At 36.6% G+C, this 19967-nt stretch overlaps 1 long non-coding RNA gene across 1 annotated transcript; it reads left to right on the top strand.

Annotated features, from left to right (window-relative positions):
* The first annotated feature begins 232 nt into the window (after positions 1 to 232).
* Positions 233 to 11888, top strand: LOC139712719 (uncharacterized). The gene is made up of 4 exons (XR_011709595.1): positions 233 to 284; positions 1325 to 1397; positions 10635 to 10694; positions 11605 to 11888. It is a non-coding gene; the product is annotated as an uncharacterized lncRNA (long non-coding RNA).
* Positions 11889 to 19967: the final 8079 nt, after the last annotated feature.

The following is a 19967-nucleotide window of genomic DNA, read 5'->3' as shown; positions in this document are numbered from 1 at the left end:
GTGTTCAGTCACCTCATGTTATGGCAAAATACTCTGAGCAAATCTATGCAAAAACACAGAGAAGTTGGGCTGATGTGGCTAGAAGCACTCCGAATATGATTAATGAATGCTTCGTACTGAATGGTGATCAGGCTACATGTGTCTCTGTCCTTTCCACAAACATTGAAAAAGCAGTTTGGAATGTAAACAGGCTCTATGGAGGTGGAAATGCACGGCAAACAAGAAAGAACCTGAAGATCCGCAACAAGCAAAGTGTGCCACCGGTGAAAAATGCTGACTCACAGGTGCGTAATAATGAAAAGGTGAAACATGACATTCCTGAAGGAGAACTTGCAGTAAAGAATGAAAAGTTGTGTAAGAATGAAATATCTGATCATGAGGGCAGTAATTCCACAAGTAGAGATAACACAGGCTCGAATGATATGTCCAAAGTGAAATGTGACAGAATCCACAATGTGCATGAACTAAACCCATGTTACAGTGAAACAAAAGATGTTGAAGGTGACAGTCAAATATCATTGAAGGAATTGTTCTCTATGAATTCTACAACAAATGTAAATGTTCACTCTCCATGTCACAGACCTGTTTCAGGTACACAAAACATGTGTGTTCAAGTTTGTAATGAATCAATATTCCTGCCTGAGTGTGAAAAAACTACTAATCCATCTGATTGCATAGTAACGAATGATGATTCTGCCAAAAGTGTTGTCCACCATTATTCATATGATGTTCAGGAATCGAGAGTACTTATATTAGATGATGAACCAGCTGCAAATAATTTAGAGACTGAAGAACGTGTGTTTGAGCCTGTTTCTCTTTCAGATTCTGAATGTGGTGGAAGGCAATCATATTCTATGACCAAAACAATCGCACAAGGAAATTTTAATCAAGGTGATCAACGATTTGGTTATACTGCTGGCAAACAATGTGCATGTAATTCTCTTGTGGCAGTTCTCTACACTCAAACTAAGAATGGAATGGAAATGAGACCTTGTGATCTTGATCAGATTCTGACCCTCGGGAATGAGTTGTATTATTACATAAAGAAGGATTCACCATTGAATGAAGAGCTTGTAATGATAGATGAATTACCCAAGGAACTTCATATTCTGGATGAAAACTTTCAAATAACCTATGCTGAATCAAAATGTGGTGTGTTGGATGGAAATCAAAACAATTTGTCAAATTTTGGTGCTTTGTCATTGAACCAAGCATTAGAACAAGAACTGTGCAGATATGATGCATGTCTTATGAATTTTGCTGAGAGTACATTTGCAATCATCACACATGACAAGGGTTATTATGTGTTTGATTCTCATTCCAGAAGTCATGATGGATGTTTGGTGCAAGATGGATGCAGTGTTTTGCTTAACATTTCATCATGGCAAGGCGTACAGGTACACTGTTTGAATTTGGCAAAATCAATGGCATGTGATTTACGTACCACTCAGTTTGAACTAACTGGTCTGGCAGTAGAAACCAATTCTAAGAAAAATGCAATGACAACTAGTGGCTCCAAGAGATCAAACTCAGTAAATACTGCATGTAGGAATACAAATGATCAAAATAGCAACATTTCAAAACACTGTGATGATGCTAATGATATTAACAGTGATAGCAGTAAGACTCAAAATGAAACAAAGAAAAACAGAGTAAATGTAAACAGTGATGACTATGGAAATGAGAATGAAGTTGAATGTGTTTCAGTTGAGAAGATGACAGAAAGAAGAGATCGAAATTTCAAATTTGTGCCAATTATGTACGTAGACAAGCAGCATTTGTGCAATAAATTGAATTTCATTTACAGTGGTACTGCCAATGTATCAATGGAGGATAGGACTGAAAGTTTGTGTATTGGGAAACCTGTGAATATCAAGAGAGTTATGGGTGATGGCAATTGCTTTTACAGAAGTATTGCTCATGTAGTTAGTGGCAGCGAAAGAAACCATTTCATGTTCAGGAAATCCAATGTGGCACATTTACTGGAAACGGGTGATTTATTTAAAAATGTAATAGACACAGTGAAATATCAGAGTGTCAGGGACTTTGTACTTCAAGAGAAATTGATGGATTTAGGAACATGGGCTGGTCATACTGATATTAGTTCAATGGCACATATGTTAGATCATGATATATATGTGTATGATGATCGAACAGAAAATTGGCAAATACTGTCTGCAAGGAAACCTGGATACCACAACAAAGTAACAACTGAGAGAGGCATATATATTCTGTTCACTGGAGGCAATCATTTTGATGCAGTGGAAAGTGTAACTACTGTTCTGTCTAGTACTTTGGATGACAAATTACCTGTATTTCATGTGACTTCAGATACAAGTGTAGAAAACAAGAAGGAAAGTCATGATAAATCATCTAAGATTACTAAAAACCTGACATTAAAGAAATGCAGTGTTAGAGTGAAGAAAATGATGTCCAAACAAATAATGGTATCAAATTTGCAAGAGACACAAATTCCAGTACAAAACACATGTGAACAGACAGTAAATGCCAACATTGATGTATCTGAGGTGAAACAAGTGGGAGAAATAAAAAAGATTAATGTCATGTACAGACCAGTAAATAAATCTGATAGAGAGAAGCTTTGTTGCAAATTAGGTATAAAGGTTAATGACAAATGTAGCAGTAATGATATGCAAAAAGATATGGTAGAAAAGGGTGATATTACTATCCTGTCACAACCATTGACTATTTATAGAATTACTGGTGATGGAAATTGCTTTTACAGAGCTATATCATATGTCATATGTGGCAAAGAAGATTCACACCGTGATGTTCGAAAAGCAATAGTTAAGCATATTTTACAAAACAGGCAAGAATATGCAAGCCTTTTAAGATCAGGATACACAGATATTGTGAAATACATTGCAAAGGAAAGAGTATTCAACAATGGCACATGGGCTACAGAATTGGAAATAATGGCCTTATCAAATCTACTAGATACTGATATTTATGTATATGAAGAAAACCTTTCAAAATGGAAATTATTTGGCGCAAGCAAACTTCAGTTTGGAATTGTTACATCAGAAAGAGGTATTTACTTGCAACACACAAATGGCAATCATTACGATGTTGTAGAATCTGTGTGTCCAAGGATCCAAACATCAAGTTCATCCCAAAACTTGCCAAGACCACAAAACACTGCTGATATGGAAATACCTGTGACAAGAAAGAGAAAACTCACGACAAAGAGGAAAGTTATGAAACAAGTCAATGAATGTCAAATCAATTTTTTGAATGATCAAGTATTAGAGGATGACATGGAACCTGCCGTTAAAATGAGTAGGCACACTGAGGAATCTGAAGATGTTAAAACTATTATGCGAACTACAAAAAGGAAAAAACAAAGAAGAAAAAGGAATGCCAATGTTACCAGACAAAAAAATAGAGATCGAATGAGAGCACAAAGAGAAAAGGCAAAAAGTGACCGAAAGCAACTACAAACAGAAATTCTACTAGATGATCAGTCTTTCCCACTCCGAAAACTTAAAAATGCAGCTGCAAAGAGAGTAAGATATCAAACAGATATAAATCACAGGTTAGAAAAGAAAAAGAAAGTGAAGGAGAGACAGAAAGAAAAGTATGACAATCCCACATGTACATACAGGAGTGAGAAAAAAAAGCAAGCCAGAGTGAGGCAGAAAGACAAGTATTGCTTGGATCCCAGGTACAGAGAAAATGTTAAGAAATTGATGAGTGCAATGATGAAAGCCAAATATAAAAACAGTGTTTCATTCAGAGAAAGGCTTAAGGAAATGAGGAAAGCTAAGTATCAGAACAATGCTTCATTCAGAGAAAAGTTAAAGAAAATGAGGAAAGCTAGATATAGTAACGATGCTTCATTCAGAGAAAGGCGTAAGAAAATATTGAGAAAAATTGCAAACATTAGGTATAAGGCAAATTCTGTTTACAGACAACAGGTTGCTATAAGAAATGCAAAACGGAAAAAAACAAGAAGAAGTGAATATGAGAAACTGTGGTCATGTTTTGAAAAAATTTAGAGAAATTGTTTCGCATGGCCCTGAATTTGTGTGTTGTGTATGCTTAAAATTATTATTCAGAAATCAAGTATTGAAATGCGCAAAAGCAAAATATGAGAATCCATTATGTGTCAGAGAAGAATTTTTGCATTCATGCAGTAATGACTGTGATGTTGATTGTCAAATAGCAAAGTCATCAAGAAGTTCATTGTGGATTTGTTATACTTGCAACAGGAAATTATTGGCTGGTAATATGCCTGCTGAAGCTACCAGAAATAACTTGGAATTACATGCTATACCTGCTGAACTTAAAAATCTGAATAAGCTGGAAACCCATTTAATTGCATTGAACATTCCATTCATCAAAATTTTGAACCTGCCAAAAGGAGGACAGTATGGAGTACATGGTCCAACAGTTTGTGTACCTTCATGCACGGCTGAAACTGTAAACATATTACCTCGACCAGAGACTGATGACCAATTTATTCGAGTAAAACTAAAAAGGAAACTATCATATAAAGGACATCATGAATATCAGTTTGTCAAGAAAAAGAATGTCCTGGCTGCATTGGAATATTTAAAGAAAAATAATAAGTGGTATTCTGATATTACTATTGATAGTGAATGGAGCTCTGATTTATCAAAGAATAGTCAAGTAGCGTGTGTTGAATTGTTGGATTCAAGTGAAACTAATGATGAGGATGGTGATATAGAGGATGATCAAGACCAAAGATTACAAGGTATTCAGTTGGACACATGTTTACAAAAAGTTGATATGAGACAGGAAGTGCTTGATCAGTACTTCAATGATATTATCTGTTGTGCACCTTGTGAAAAGAATAGTCCTGTATCATTGTTGATGGATAACGCTAATGAAGCAAAATGTTTTCCTGCTCTATTTCCAACAGGCCAGCCAACGTTTCATGATACTAGGTGTATTGGAATAACACTGGGACGTTATTTACATAATCGTCTGATGCATGTAGACAACAGATTTGCAAAAAACACAGAATATATATTTTATGCGCAGTGTATTTATGAACTGCAACAAATGCTTTCTAATGTTTCTATTGCTCTCAGACAAAGCTCAGAAAAAATAGATAATGCCATTTCAGTGAAAACTTCAGATCTAAAAGATGTTAGAAGAGTTCATGAGATTCTGGATTCTAATAAAGGGTTCAAATTTTTGAAACAAATACGGGGAACACCTTCATACTGGCAATCTACACAGAAAGATGTATTAGCAATGGTTAGACAACTTGGGAAGCCTACATGGTTTGCATCATTTTCATCAGCTGAAATGAGATGGCTTGAAGTTGTTGACACGTTGCTAAGTCAACAAGGAGATACAAGAAAAGCAAATGATCTAGATTGGATGGATAAGTGTAACTTACTTAAGTCAAATCCTGTGACAGTGGCACGGATGTTTGATAAACGCTTTCATACATTCTTGAACAAAGTGATTCTTTCCCAGGCAGAGCCTATAGGAAAAATAATTGACTACTTTTACAGGATTGAATTTCAGCAGAGAGGATCTCCACACACACACTGTTTATTCTGGGTTGAAAATGCACCAAAATTGGGGGTTGATAAAGATGAAACTGTCATAGATTTTGTTGATAAATACATTTCATGCAACAATCCATGTGAAGATGAAGATGATGAACTACATGAAATAGTGAGTAATGTTCAGCTTCACTCAAAGAAACATTCAAAATCATGCCAGAAAAAGGGAACAGCTTGTAGATTTAATTTTCCAAGACCACCCTCTGAGAAAACTTTTGTTGTGAAGCCTGATGATAATCCAGAAGTTACTGATGAAGCACAGGATATTCTGTCTACAGTAAAGAATTCATCATGTATGGAAGGGAAACACGATAATGCTAGACAGCTCTTTGAAGTTCTTGGGATATCTCAAAAGGAATTTGAAGATGCCTATAATGCTGTAGCTACAAAAGGAGATATAGTCATGAGAAGAGATCCAAAAGATATATGGGTGAATCAGTATAATAAATTCTTACTCAGAGCTTGGAATGCCAATATGGATTTGCAGTATATAACAAATGAGTATGCCTGCATTGTTTATGTTGTGTCATACTTGTCAAAAGCCGAAAGAGAAATGGGTTTGCTCTTGAAAAATGCAGAAAGTGAAATGAAAGAAGGCAATGAAGATGCTCGAAAGAGTATGAAAAAAATAGGACATGTCTATATGCAAAATCGTGAAGTTTCAGCACAAGAAAGTGTGTATCGTGTTTGTAGCTTGAGATTGAAAGAGTGCTCACGAAAAGTAGAGTTTATACCTGTTGGACCAAATCCCATTAGAATGAGTTTACCATTGAGTGTTATACAAAGTAGACGAGACGATGATGATAGGAGTCCATGGATGCCCAGCAGAATTGATAAATATAAAGCCCGACCTGATGGTTGTGAATTTGAAAATATGTGTTTAGCCACATTTTGTTCAAAGTATAGACTACTTAGTGAATCTGATATAAAGGGTAAGAAACAGAAACAGAATGTGTTCAAATTGAGAGGTCAGCTTGGCTATGTGCAAAAACGAACAAGAACCAGTGATGCTGTAGTGAGATATCCTCGTTTTTCAATGACTGTAACCCCTGAAAAGTATTATCAGAGCATACTGCAACTATTTTTACCGTTTCGTACTGATAAACAGTTAAAACCTGATCAATTTTTGACTTATGAGGATTTTTATAAGACTGGTTCTGTACGAATGTTGAACAAGAGACTTGAAAGTGTTAAAAACATTGTCAATGAAAATCTAAGGCAGTACGAACAAAATGCTGATACAATTGATCAAGCACAAGAATTTCTTGAGAAGTTTGGTCCACAAGAAGATGCATGGGGCCTACTTTGTCCAGAAACAGAAGTAGAAAGACATGAAACGGTTAAAATCCGTGAAGAAATTGAAGATGTTGACAATGAATTTAGAATCCCAGATCTTGAATCTAAATCAGGAGAGAAAGAGTTATATGGCATAGAATTTCGATCATGTAGCATTACAAAAGAAGACAGTAATGTGTTATTAAGAACTTTAAATAGCAAGCAGCAAAAAGTATTCTACAAAATACGACAATGGTGTCTTGACAGAGTTAATGGAAAACAGCCTGCAACATTTCAGATTTTTGTGACAGGTGGTGCTGGAACGGGGAAAAGCCATCTTGTGAAATGCATATGTAATGAAGGGACGCGAATTCTTAGCAGAATGATGCGTAACCCAGATGATATTTCAATTATGAAAGTAGCTCCAACTGGAATTGCAGCTTACAACATTGAAGGAAGTACTATTCATAATGCTCTATCCATACCCATTTCTGCAACACTTCCTTACCAACCCCTTGGAGAAGAAAAGATAAGTCATCTACGTAATCAACTGGGTCAATTGCAGATGCTTATAATTGATGAAATATCCATGGTTGATCAAAAACTGTTGTGGTATATACATGGACGTTTGAGACAAATAAAGCAGACACGTGATGATGCTCCATTTGGAAAGGTTTCAGTTATTGCAGTTGGAGATTTCTACCAGTTACCCCCAGTAAAAGGTATTCCTTTGTATAAAGATTCATTGCAAAGTTCTCTATGGACAGACAACTTCTCTATAATTAACTTGGATGAAATAATGAGACAAAAGGATGACGCAGCGTTTGCTATTCTTCTCATGACGCAAATCTCTCGTTTGAAGAGGCTACACCCCAGTAAATAATGCCAGTGCATATCTTGGCAATCAATGACTTAAAGTCAAAGATATAAAACACCTGTTTCTTGACCCTGGCCTAATCTAAGCATCAGTCATCGCCACAGCGCCACAGGAGGGGGGGGGGGGGGGGGGGGCACCGCGAGAGGAGGAGATTGTTTTGGTTTTGGCATGGGCCATGTAGCTCCATGGTGCGTGTGTGTGTGTACGTGTGTGTGTGTGAGTGTGTAGACATTCAGCGTATGCAGACCAGGGAGGTGTGCTCACACCTCCCTGTGCAGACAGAGCATGCCTGTACTGTAGTGACCGGAACTATTGTCATTCCATTTTGCTCTCCCCTTCTCCCTCCCCCATCTCTCCCCCCTCTCCCTCCCTCTCTCCCCCTCGCTCTCCCCCCCCCCCCCCCTCTCTCTCTCTCCCTCTCTCTCTCCCTCTCTCTCTCTTTCTCAATGATCCAGTCAGCAGGCTGATTGTAACCAGGGAGGTAGTCTCACCATGGAGCTACCAACCTCCCCGTTGTAACTCACTGCCAAATAGCACATTGTCAGCACCGGCAAACTGGCAATGCTCTCCTTCTTATTCCTGTATTTTCGTTATTTACGGGTCGATTTTTTTCGTTCGAAATGTAAAATGGATGACCATAGAATTTCTCAATAGAATATAACATTGAAAACTTTAGAAAGGATAGAGAAAATTGAGTTCACTTTGAATGGTCTGCCACAGGCAGATATCCTTATCATGCTCTTACGTAATACGACAGCTGCTTTCTCAATGATCCAGTCAGCAGGCTGATTGTAACCAGGGAGGTAGTCTCACCTCCCCGTTGTAACTCACTGCCAAATAGCACATTGTCAGCACCGGCAAACTGGCAATGCTCTCCTTCTTATTCCTGTATTTTCGTTATTTACAGGTCAATTTTTTTCGTTCGAAATGTAAAATGGATGACCATAGAATTTCTCAATAGAATATAAAATTGAAAACTTTAGAAAGGATAGAGAAAATTGAGTTCACTTTGAATGGTCTGCCACAGGCAGATATCCTTATCATGCTCTTACGTAATACGACAGCTGCTGGAGTCATCAAACCCTGGCTTGGCCTCCAGGTTTGTCACGCCTGAGCAGAAAGTTTATTTGCAATGGACAAGTACTTCGACTCCCAACTCCCAAACGACAAATATACGCACCCCACTTTGGGTATGCCCCAGTTGGGGACTCGCCTCAAACGAGGGATTGACGGCATGTGAACAAAGTAAGGGTAAAGGGAAAGGAAGATGAATTATCAACTGATGATGTAGCAGTTCTTCAATCACGCGAAACTGGAGAACAATGTGAGGGTGCTTTGCACATATATTCTTCAAACAAGCAAGTAAATGATTGGAATAAAAGAATGCTTCACAAGAAATGCACAAATATCATATGCATCGATGCAGAAGATTATGAACTGGGTGATGAGGGTAAAAACAGAGCATGTGACAAACCACGAAAATGTGCTAAAGCTTCTTTGTCGGCGTATCTTTGGATTGCTGTAAATTCTAAAGTGATGCTTATCAGAAATGTAAATGTGACCAAAGGTTTATCAAATGGCTGCATTGGCACTGTGACTGACATAATGAGATTGAATGAAAATTCAAGACCAACGAGTGTATTGGTGAAATTTGACAATGAAAAAATAGGAACTCAGTCAATAGAAATGCAACAGGAATCAATTGGGAAAAAATATACTAGGAGACAATTTCCCTTGAAATTAGCATATGCATGCACAATACATAAAGTACAAGGTATGACAATAGAAAGAGCTGTTGTTTCTCTGAAAAATATATTTTTGCCTGGACAAGCATATGTAGCTCTGAGCCGTGTAACGTCATTATCTGGACTAGTTATTGAAGAATTTAATTCAAAAGTTATGTATTGCAATCCAGCCGTTAAAGAAAGCTTAGAGACCATGCCAACATTTCTTGACGAAAAGAGTATTGCCAATGATGTTACCAATACAACTATGAATATCATATTACATAACACTCAAGGCCTCAAAGCACATTTCAAAGATATCCAGTCAAATGTTGTCTTTCAAAACTCTGATATCATTTGTTTAACAGAAACTTGGCTTAATGATGACATTTTTGATGTGAATTTAGATCAGTTTAAAATGTACAATCAGCCTCGGTCAAAATCTTATTCTGACGACAGTCCCTTATTTTCTGCACTGAAAAAACAAGCACATGGGGGAGTTGCAGTGTACAGCAAAATCAAATCTATTAGTAGGCTGACATTACATATCAAGAACCTAGAATTTATAACATTTGCAGTAACTCATCCTTCATTTCTTATTTCAGTGATATATAGACCTCCTAGATATGACAAGAAACAGTTTTGTGAGAAATTAAGGAAATTACTTGTAGAATTACAGCAAAGAAGTACAAAATGCATAGTTATTGGGGACTTCAATGAAAATCTCAGACAAAGCCCAGGTGATTCACATGTGCATAAATTGATGTGTTCTTATGGATACCAACAACATGTACATGATGCCACAACCGAAGGTGACACATTGATTGATCATGTATATAGCATAGGTATTGATAAACTTACCACCGAAGTTATTCCTCTTTACTACAGTTATCATGAAGCTGTTAGAATACAGTTTTGATAAATTTTGTTTTGACAAGTAATATTAATTGCATTTTTCCTGTTTACACTATGTGCTAAATAACACAAGTTTTGAATTATATCAAGCAAATTAATGCTAAATGATATCTGACATGTGTTTGTCAAAAATTTGCTTTAATTAGTTGTTATTTTATTAGTCTTTGGCAGCTATGGTGGTGAAAGTAAAGCACTGACAAAATAATGCATCAATTTTGGTGTGTTGCATCTAGGCCTTTATCGCTAACATCTTTATGGCTTTCCTTTTGCCTGGGGAAGAATGAACTGGTCTGTGCTTGTGCCTAACATATCCATCCTTGGGTCCAAGTGTTTTTACTGGTAAGTTTTCTATTTCTTTCCTTTCCCCTTTTTTCTACATTTTGTCAAAATCAGGCTCAATCATACAGAATGTTGAAACTAGACACTGAATGTAATAATCTCTCCAGGATGTGTGTTTTTAAGTTCTATAAAAGTAACCTGTAGAATCATGTGTGAGCAGGATATTTCTTTAGAAATATTTTTTTCCCCTGAAATGTTTGTAATCATATGTTTCTAAAGTGTTTGCAGAACTACCATGTCTCCCTGATTCTGCAGGAGTCTCCCTGAAAATGCCAAAATCTGCTCATGTCTGAATAAGAGAATGTTAAAATCTACCTGATTTGGGAATTATTTTTGCTCATCGAAATGCGTAGAATGCACACACATCTTCCTCATTGCTGTATGGAATCTCTCTGATTTGGATGTGGGATTCTTGGTTGGCCTGTGTTTGGTGTTAAATACTTTTGTTAATATTTGTTAATTCCATATTGCATTTATGAAATTTTGCTTATGCATTTCCATATTATATATAATGTGATTGTTTGCAATTCTTGTTTTGTCTGACCTACATTGTAGCTACAAAACTTGATATACATCCAGAGAGTTATAAGGTACACACTGTACTCTTGTAGGCGCAATAAGTACATGTAATCGTGAAGTGGAAGAATAAACATAAAAGGTGATGTTATGCTGTGTCAAGCTGTTAATTTTTCAGTACAGTTATATTCACAAGTTGTCATCACTACAACAAATTGGTTCTATTTGTCTAAAATATGTAAAATATTGTGCAACTTTCTCCATAACATTTGTCATGCTGACACATATGTTCTCACATTCTAACAACACATATTTTAGTGTTTTTGTTTTAGCACTGTTGAAAGGACCGTGTCCTTCATTGGTAACAGTATGTCTTTTATGTCTTTTGCGCCAGGTCTTGCCCAGCAGAAAGGACACACCAGCTTTGCTTTGTAGTGTTGGTATAGCACAGGGAGTAGAAATCTAAAGGCCCAAAACCAGTCGATTAGACCAGGTATGGACCCCATCTATATCAACTGTGTGGACAACTGTCAATCCTGGATCAAACTTGGTTGGCATGCAAGATACTTCTTATCAGATGATAGCAGATGAGCAAGTTCATAGTGTGTTGAGACTTCCACTCTCTACCATCTACAATGATTTTAAGGACAGTGAAGAATACATTGTGCCTGATAAATGGAAAAGCAAAACGTGTAAATTTATTTGAAGTATTATGGAATAGTTATGCAATATAAAATACCTGAATAATCATCAATTTCATGTTTATGTCGTAGTGAGCAAATCATGTGTAGTACTGGAAAATGCAGTAGGTTAACTATACGGGCACGTTAAGCCACCGTTCCTGCTGTGGCCCGTTGCATAAAACTTACCGTTGAATTTCAATCGTTACTACCGTCAAAATTAGGCATCACAGCCAATCAGCATTGAGGATTATAAAATTTACCTCTAATTTGTCCAGCGGTAAGGGTTTTATGCAACAGGGCAAGTGGTACCATGTGTTAATGACCCACAGCATGCTGTACGAGCTGAAATTTTCGCGTACAGATATTTTCGCGAATTGCTACTGGGAGGACGTTGGGCGTGTTGTTAATTTTGCGACGGTCTAATTGAACGTAACTATTTGCACATTGTTATATTCGCGTGTTGTTATTTTCGCGGTTCAAAGGCGATTCACGAAATTCGCGAAAATAAAACTACCGTGAAAATTTCAGCTCATATAATAATCTTTAACCCAACTGTGTTATTTTCTAGATCGACACAGAAACTTCTAAGGTAAAGGGCAAAGCCAAAATTTAACCATGAAAGTAGAATGGTGTGAACACATGAGTGCAGCACCTTATTTTTACGTTTTCCTAGTATGGAACAAAGCTCTGACATAGATATTAAATGGTGACTGTGAAAAGCAGGTATGTGTCATTTTTCTGTTGTATCCTTATGAATAATTGATGCTTAAAATTTGTGTATTTACACATACCTAAACCTCTAGTAGTGTTAGGTCTGCGGTTAGTTGAGCAGGACCCTATGTGGCAAATTGAGCTATGGCTCAACTAGCCCCATAGGTTGAATTCACGAAGGTGGTGCAGTTGAAACCATGTTTTAAATCATGGACAATTTGTATAGAGTATTAAGTGTCGCATGGCCTATTTCAGCACAAAATCAGTAATTTGTTTGACAAAAATGTTAATTTTGTTAATGAAATGTCATTTTGTGATGAAATTATCATTTCGTTGACAAAATGACTGATTTTTTGAAGAACTAGGTCATGCAACATTTGGCGCGCCATACGGATTATCCATGTTCTGTGAAACCCTGGTTTTAATTTTACCACTTTTGTGAATTCAGGTCATAAAGCCTAGCCCATTTCACCAAATACAGTGTGTATAATGAAGCAGTTCATTTCATATCCTTTTTTTTTTTTTGAGGTATGAAAGTAACAAAAGGAAGCCCATCTGCTCTATATTTGAATGTACTATGTAAAAGGATTTTTTTTTCTTTTAAAGAGGGTTTTTTTCAGACATTGTATTTGCATATTTTAATATCTTTATTTTGATCAATGCACAAGATGCCCATAGGTGGGGCAAGTTAAGCCATTTAATCTGTTTTTTGAAAGTTATACTGATTTTCTATGTGGGAATAGCAAGAAAGAACCAGCTACAAAATGTTTCCAAAGGATTCAATGAAATGGCATGATACAAATTTCTGCAAAATAATCAAGTTATTTTTATTGCATCATGCAAGAAACAAAAATTTACATAAAATACCTTACCTTTCCCAACTGCAGATGAAGTGAAAATTCAGAAAATTTGTGTGTTTTCATGAACAAGGGTGGGATTTAGTATTTAGAACAAGTTTCATTGGTGATTTTGGATATTGGGTTGTCTCTGAAAAAAATTAAAGTCATTATTTTTGATGTGTTTTCTGTGTCTTATGTAGAATTCTTTAGCAGTGTAATAAGAATTGAATCAAATGATGGAAATGTTGTCCTTTGTATCATAGATTGCATATTAGTAATTGTGTCCACATAACATACATGTTGCAGTGTGACTTGAAACAAAATGATTGCCATGTTGAAGGTAGTTGTCATTGCTTATTTCATATTCTGATTGTAAGCAGTGGCGGATTCAGAGGGAGGTGCAACCGGCGCACGCCCCCCCCCCTGTATTTGTCGTTCAAAACAAAGAACTAAAAAGAAAAAAATGAAATGAAACACGGAAGTGGCACCAGAAATATTAGTTACCCCCCCCCCCCCCCCCCCCCTTTACAGATTCCTGGATCTGCCCCTGGTAAGTTTATTGAAATCCAGCAGAATTAATACTTTATTTATATATTTTCATAGATATGTTGTCCAGATACGAGATATGACCTGTGACAAAAATGGTGGTATTTTTCTAGCTGCATGGCATGCTCAAGACAACTGCCATTGCTAAGTGATATTCTTTGATGTTGTACTTATATGATGTAGGTGATATCAAGGTGAACAAAGGAAATGTTTCTTTTTTATATTGACTTACAGTATTGGAAGTCACAGATCAGCGTTTTTTACTGTCTTTATGTTCAGCTGAGCATTGTTTTAAGACAAAAATGGCTGTCATTGTCCATGTCATTGTCCATGTTTTAGTTGAACTGGCAAATAATTGAGTTACTTTTTTGACAAGGCTATTTTTGTAGCCATGGTCTGCCATGCGAAGGATATCTTGAAGACTGTAGTTGATGTCTTGAACCCCGATCAGACTCCAATCCTTTCATGTAATTAGCCACTCCATACTCAGACAAAGTGAATCCAATGGAGCCATCCTACACGTTATGCCAGGGGATCACTCCTACAAGTAAGTGATGTCTGATGGACTACACATTGAGAGGACATCCTGACACACTACACATTGTGTCAGGTCTAAATATGGCAGACAGGTTGCAGACAGATTCTTCCAGCATGAGAGGAGTGGAAGCAGGAAACAATTTGAGCCTTCAACTATTTTCCTAAAAAATGGCAAGAGTTTTCTTGCATTAATGACATCCAGATAATGCTGCTGTACTTTTTGGTTTCTAACGTGGTAGACATTGACACCAACAAGGATCTCATCACCACGCAAGGTAGTCACATTCATTGCTCTGATTGTCAGGACATGTCAAACACAGTAATAAAGCACCATGCAGACATGAGGAGGCTGACACTGGTACATTGTATCCTTGTGCATGTTAAAGGATGTCTTACAATAAATAGTTCAGCAAAGTGTCAATATGGACTTGTCATACCATCAGTCATCACCGAAAAGTCTGTGAACAATGGATTGCCTTTGGAGCTGGGAAGAGCTTCAGGTTAATTGGTTTTCATGCAATCACCAAAGTCTTAGCCCTGGCTGATGTGGTGCCATGCCAATGTTTCATGCTAATAGTGGCAATGATTTGGTGTCTTGTTTTTGTCACGAGGCAGAGAGATTGCATCGGCAGCTGGACTACCTATGGAGACATCACAACTGTATTCAGCGTCATACCATTGCCAGACTTACATGCTGTTGGAGTCGATGCAACAAGTGGAGAAATTTGTGGTTAACTCTGGCAATCTCGTTGGGGAAAAAGAAAGATGCAGAAGAAGTTCAAAATGCCAGAATGTGACTTTGTAGTGTACAGTTCATTGTTTTGTTTTGTTTTTGTTTTGTGTTGTTTTCTTTTGTGGTGTGTTTTTTTTTTGTCAGTGCAGGGGAAATTGCTCTTAGTCACATAGCCAACAGGAAAGAGTGCTAGCGAGCATCTTGAAAAAGGTGGCTTTATAGTAACATTACTAATGTTTAATCAAAAATACTACAGGAAGAAATTTACATGCAAGAATGTATTTAATCTTTAGTATCAACAACTTTAAAAAAAAAATCATAGCCATTATTGAAATGGTCACCATTTTTGTCACAGAACAGATTTGCCTACATCTATGTCTGGTTATAAGCTTGTATTTTCATGTACACTTATTTTTGCAAATGAAAACATCACATGTATTATACAGTACGAATCAGCTTGTGGTGAGGTGGGCAGTCTGTTGCAAATGTTGCATACCTAACTCATACAGTTTTGAAGCAGTTTTGATGAAACTCGGGATACATTATGATATTGAGGCTGTTTTGCTGAACAAAACCAGAAGTGTGTCAAAACTTTCTTGTTTGCACTATTTGCTGTGTTTTCACTCATTGAAAGACACCATAGACGTTAAATTTGGCATAAAATGTGGGCCTCATTTGAAACAATCTTGTGTGGTTGTCTGTGGGAAGGCTGATGGGTTTTTACAGCCTTTCTTAGGAATTTGCCAGAAATGATGGATGTGTTCCAGTCCAGATGAGAAAAAAAAAAGAATAAAATTCCTGTCAAATGGTTCCTCAAAAAGTGTAAATGAAGGTGAGACTCAAACTTTACAGCTATTATTACTACTATTTATTTATTTATAAATATATATATTTATATATTTTTTTATATTTTTTTATTTATCTATTTATTTATTTGGCCATACAGTATAATGTCTTATAATATACTTACACAATATACCGGCACATGTATAAACGGAATTGCTGGAATTTGCAGTTAGGTTAAAGGGGCATTCCGGACGATTTTCATAATTTCACATCATGTAGTACATAAATTGACAGCTCCATGTATAGATTTGTGGAATTTATTGTGGTCCTTAAGCAGAGAAACCAATGAATTAAAAATCTTAAACAAATTACACTAAACAGTGTTGATGACATTTCAGAAATGTAGCAGTGTAATTCCATTACAATACCGCTTGTTCAACAAGCTCACCTGTAAAAAATCTATGCATGCCTTTTTCTTTTGTTCTGCTTCCTTGAGCCCCAACTCATGCATTCTTATGGTGAGGCTGCTATGTCATTATCCTTGTTCATTGCAATTTGTTATAGATTTTGCAAACATTCTCATTCCTCATCCCAGTCACTAATATTCTGAAACTCTGTACTCAGTTTAACTAATTTATAGTTGTTCAAATGTAATAGTCTGAAAATCATCCGGAGGTCCCCTTTAACTCGCACATCGTCGCTGGGGTGACAAGACTCGTATCTAAAAAATGTCAAATGTTCAGGAGAGCAAAAAAACATGGTAGCCAAAACATTGTGGTGAATGGAATAGCCTATCCTTTGACATGCCGTGGTGGCTTCATTTTCGCAGTAAGACATTTGGGATTTCGATAGGACATCACCTAATCCATTATTTGACCATTAATCCAAAAAAGTCATTTTCACCAAAATTGCAGATACAAGGTCTTGTCACAATATATATTGCACATGTAAATATAAGAGTCTATGTTTGGTTGATGCAAATTGACCAAGTGTTATTATGAAACTGACATGAAAGAATGTCAAGGTACATGCCACAGAGATTAGAGCCTGTACATTGTGTGTTTTCTGGATGTGGAAAAAGGATAAAAATGATGAGTGTCTATGTTTGGTTGATGCAAATTGAGTGTTATTTTGAAACTGACATGAAAGAATGTCAAGTACGTGCCACAGGCATTAGAGCCCGTACATTGTATGTTTTCTGGACATGGAAAAAGGATAAAAATGAGACTTCCTGTGAAAAATTTCTTTTGAGGATGTGAAACAATGTTAATGCTATAGCCATAGATAATGATTCATTCAACAAATTTAAAGCACTGATGTAGTTGATACAGCTGCATTGCACCAGATTAATTTGGAGTTCACCAAATTGGCACATCTGAACTAATTCATACAGTGGTGAAAGTTATGGATTGGTGTCTTCCTCAGGCAAGGCTGAAGGTGTTATGTCAATGGAACTGTATCACACAAACTATGAATCAGTTAGAAGCTGACATCATGCACTGCCTAAAGTGGCAGATTTTTTGATAGATGTATGCCAAGGTTTCAGCTACACTCTAACAATTGTACATTTGCAGTTCCACATTAATAACAATTAGATCAGTTTTATGATTTGAGTAATGACACAGTGCATATGTAATAAGTGTTGATATTTGAAGTGCTCAAGATCAAAGAGTTGCTTTGTTCATTATGTTCATTGCATGCAAGGCAGGCAAGAATGTCAACAGCATGAGTAGAATATACTGGTGGATGTGCCAATTTGACGTAGACCTACAGAAATACACACAAAAGGTACATTGGCTATTGATTCCAACCCATTGTATGTGACAATTTAATCAGTGCATGCTATTGCATTCATAAAGTGTAAAAGGAAATAAAGTTCACACATGCAAACACAAGATGTGACATATGTGGTTACAAAGCAAACTATGCTTTTTTATGTGTCAGTAAACATCTGGGGCCCGTTGCACAAAAGTTACTATTATTGTAACTCTGTCATCCGATAGTAACTTCTATGGAATTCTTGATTTTGATAGGCTGTTGAGAACTGTAGCCATGGTCGCTATCATTGGATGGCAAAGTTACCATAATTGTAACTTTTATGCGACAGGCTTCTGGTGCATCAAGTAGGAATAATAAGATAATTTTCAGATGATAAGAGTAGCCTGTACAGTATCATTTATGACAGCATGCATTGAGCATACAGTGTGGTAACTACAGGTATGTGGGTGGATGAAAATAAACACACTGTACGCTGTATCTGCAAATAGCAAAGTTCATTTGTATGAGCTATGTACTGGTATAGGCCTACAGATAAGTGTGAAAAGAATTTACATACACCAATTGAAATTGTGTAGCACAGGAAGCAACATTTTTTTATGGAATGTGATTATTTTTGTTGTTTATCTACACAGTGTGAAAAAAAAATGTGACTGTGACATTGATCACAGTGGTTGACTTTTGGTGAACCTTTTAAGAAAGCAATAAAGAAACAGATATCACAACAAACAAATTCTGAAAAGAATTTACTCTTTTCTTAACCCATGCAGATGCGTAGATGTGCGAGACTTTGTTGCTTTTGTGTTGTGTGTGTGTGTTTGTGTGTGGGTGCGTGTGTGTGTTTGTCAAAGAAGATGTTGCTTAATTGGTAACGACATTTCAAATTTGGTATGTTTAGTTTAATGATCTGTAGATGTAGTTATGCAAGACACACAGGCCTACACTTTGGCCTGAAATTACGAAGGTGGATTGAATCTAAACAATGGTAGACATTAGACCATGGTCTTAAATAAGTGTGAAATAGGCGTGCCTTAACCGAACTGTGTATAGCATTTGCTGCTTGACGTCAGCTGGGACATTGGCTTACGCAGTCTGTCAATGGTATAATTTTACACAGAAGAAATTTGGGTAAACCCAATTTAAACCATGGTTTCAATTGAACCACTTTCATGTATTTGGACCATCGTGTTTGTACGTGACAATACATTGTCATGGTAACTTCTTATTCCTTCTTAAAAGTCTTGCAGAGTGAACAATATGCTTCCACTATTTTGAAACAATAAACATTAAATTTCGTGTAAATAATGACATTGAACGATCAAGTAGTTGTTATTTCATGAAATAATGTATGTGACATGAACTTAATATGTGCAAAATATGGGAGTGATAGGGGTTGTTTTTCCTGAGTTAGTGCAAATAAAGTGGCAAAAAGAAAGAAATATGACAATACATCGAAGATAATCTTTAATTTCAACCAAGTTTTTTACGTGATACCGACATCGTATGAAAAAACGAGGGGCACATGATCAATAGCCCAAGGTCTCAGCTACAACATATTAAAATCTGGGAGAAATTCACCGAAGGGTAAGTCTGCTAGTGCTCGATAAAGACAATCATGTCAATTTTCACATCTAGAAAAATTCCCTCAAATAGAGATAACACGTCACAACGAAGATACAAAAAGAAGTACATATGACCTTTGACCCCACTTTGCACAGACAAGATGGCATCTGAGCAAAAAGTGGTTATTTTCTGAAATGATTCTTGTAACATGGTCTTTACGTGTGCAAAATATGGAAGTGGTAGGACATGTATTCACCAAGACACAGGATGAAAATTTATGACCTTTGACCCTAATTTACATACCCAAGATGGTGTCCGATCAAGTAGTTGTTATTTTATGAAATTATATACGTGACATGAACTAAACATGTGCAAAATTTGGGGGTGATAGGGGCTGTTTTTCTTGAATTATTGCGAAGAAAGTTGCAGAAAGAAAGAAACATCTCAATACATCGGAGATAAGCTTTAATTTCAACCAAGTTTTTTAACGTGATCCTGACATTGTATGAAAAACACAGGGCACACTAGCGATAGCGCGCAGTCTCAGCTACAACATATTAAAATCTGGGAGAAGTTCACCGAA

The sequence above is a fragment of the Diadema antillarum genome, unplaced genomic scaffold (assembly GCF_040938485.1).
Source record: "Diadema antillarum isolate AM-2024a unplaced genomic scaffold, OU_Dant_1.0 seq00001846_RagTag, whole genome shotgun sequence".
In the NCBI taxonomy this organism is placed as follows: Eukaryota; Metazoa; Echinodermata; class Echinoidea; order Diadematoida; family Diadematidae; genus Diadema; species Diadema antillarum.
Note: the sequence above shows the minus strand (reverse complement) of the source record. Positions and strands in the feature narration are given on the sequence as shown.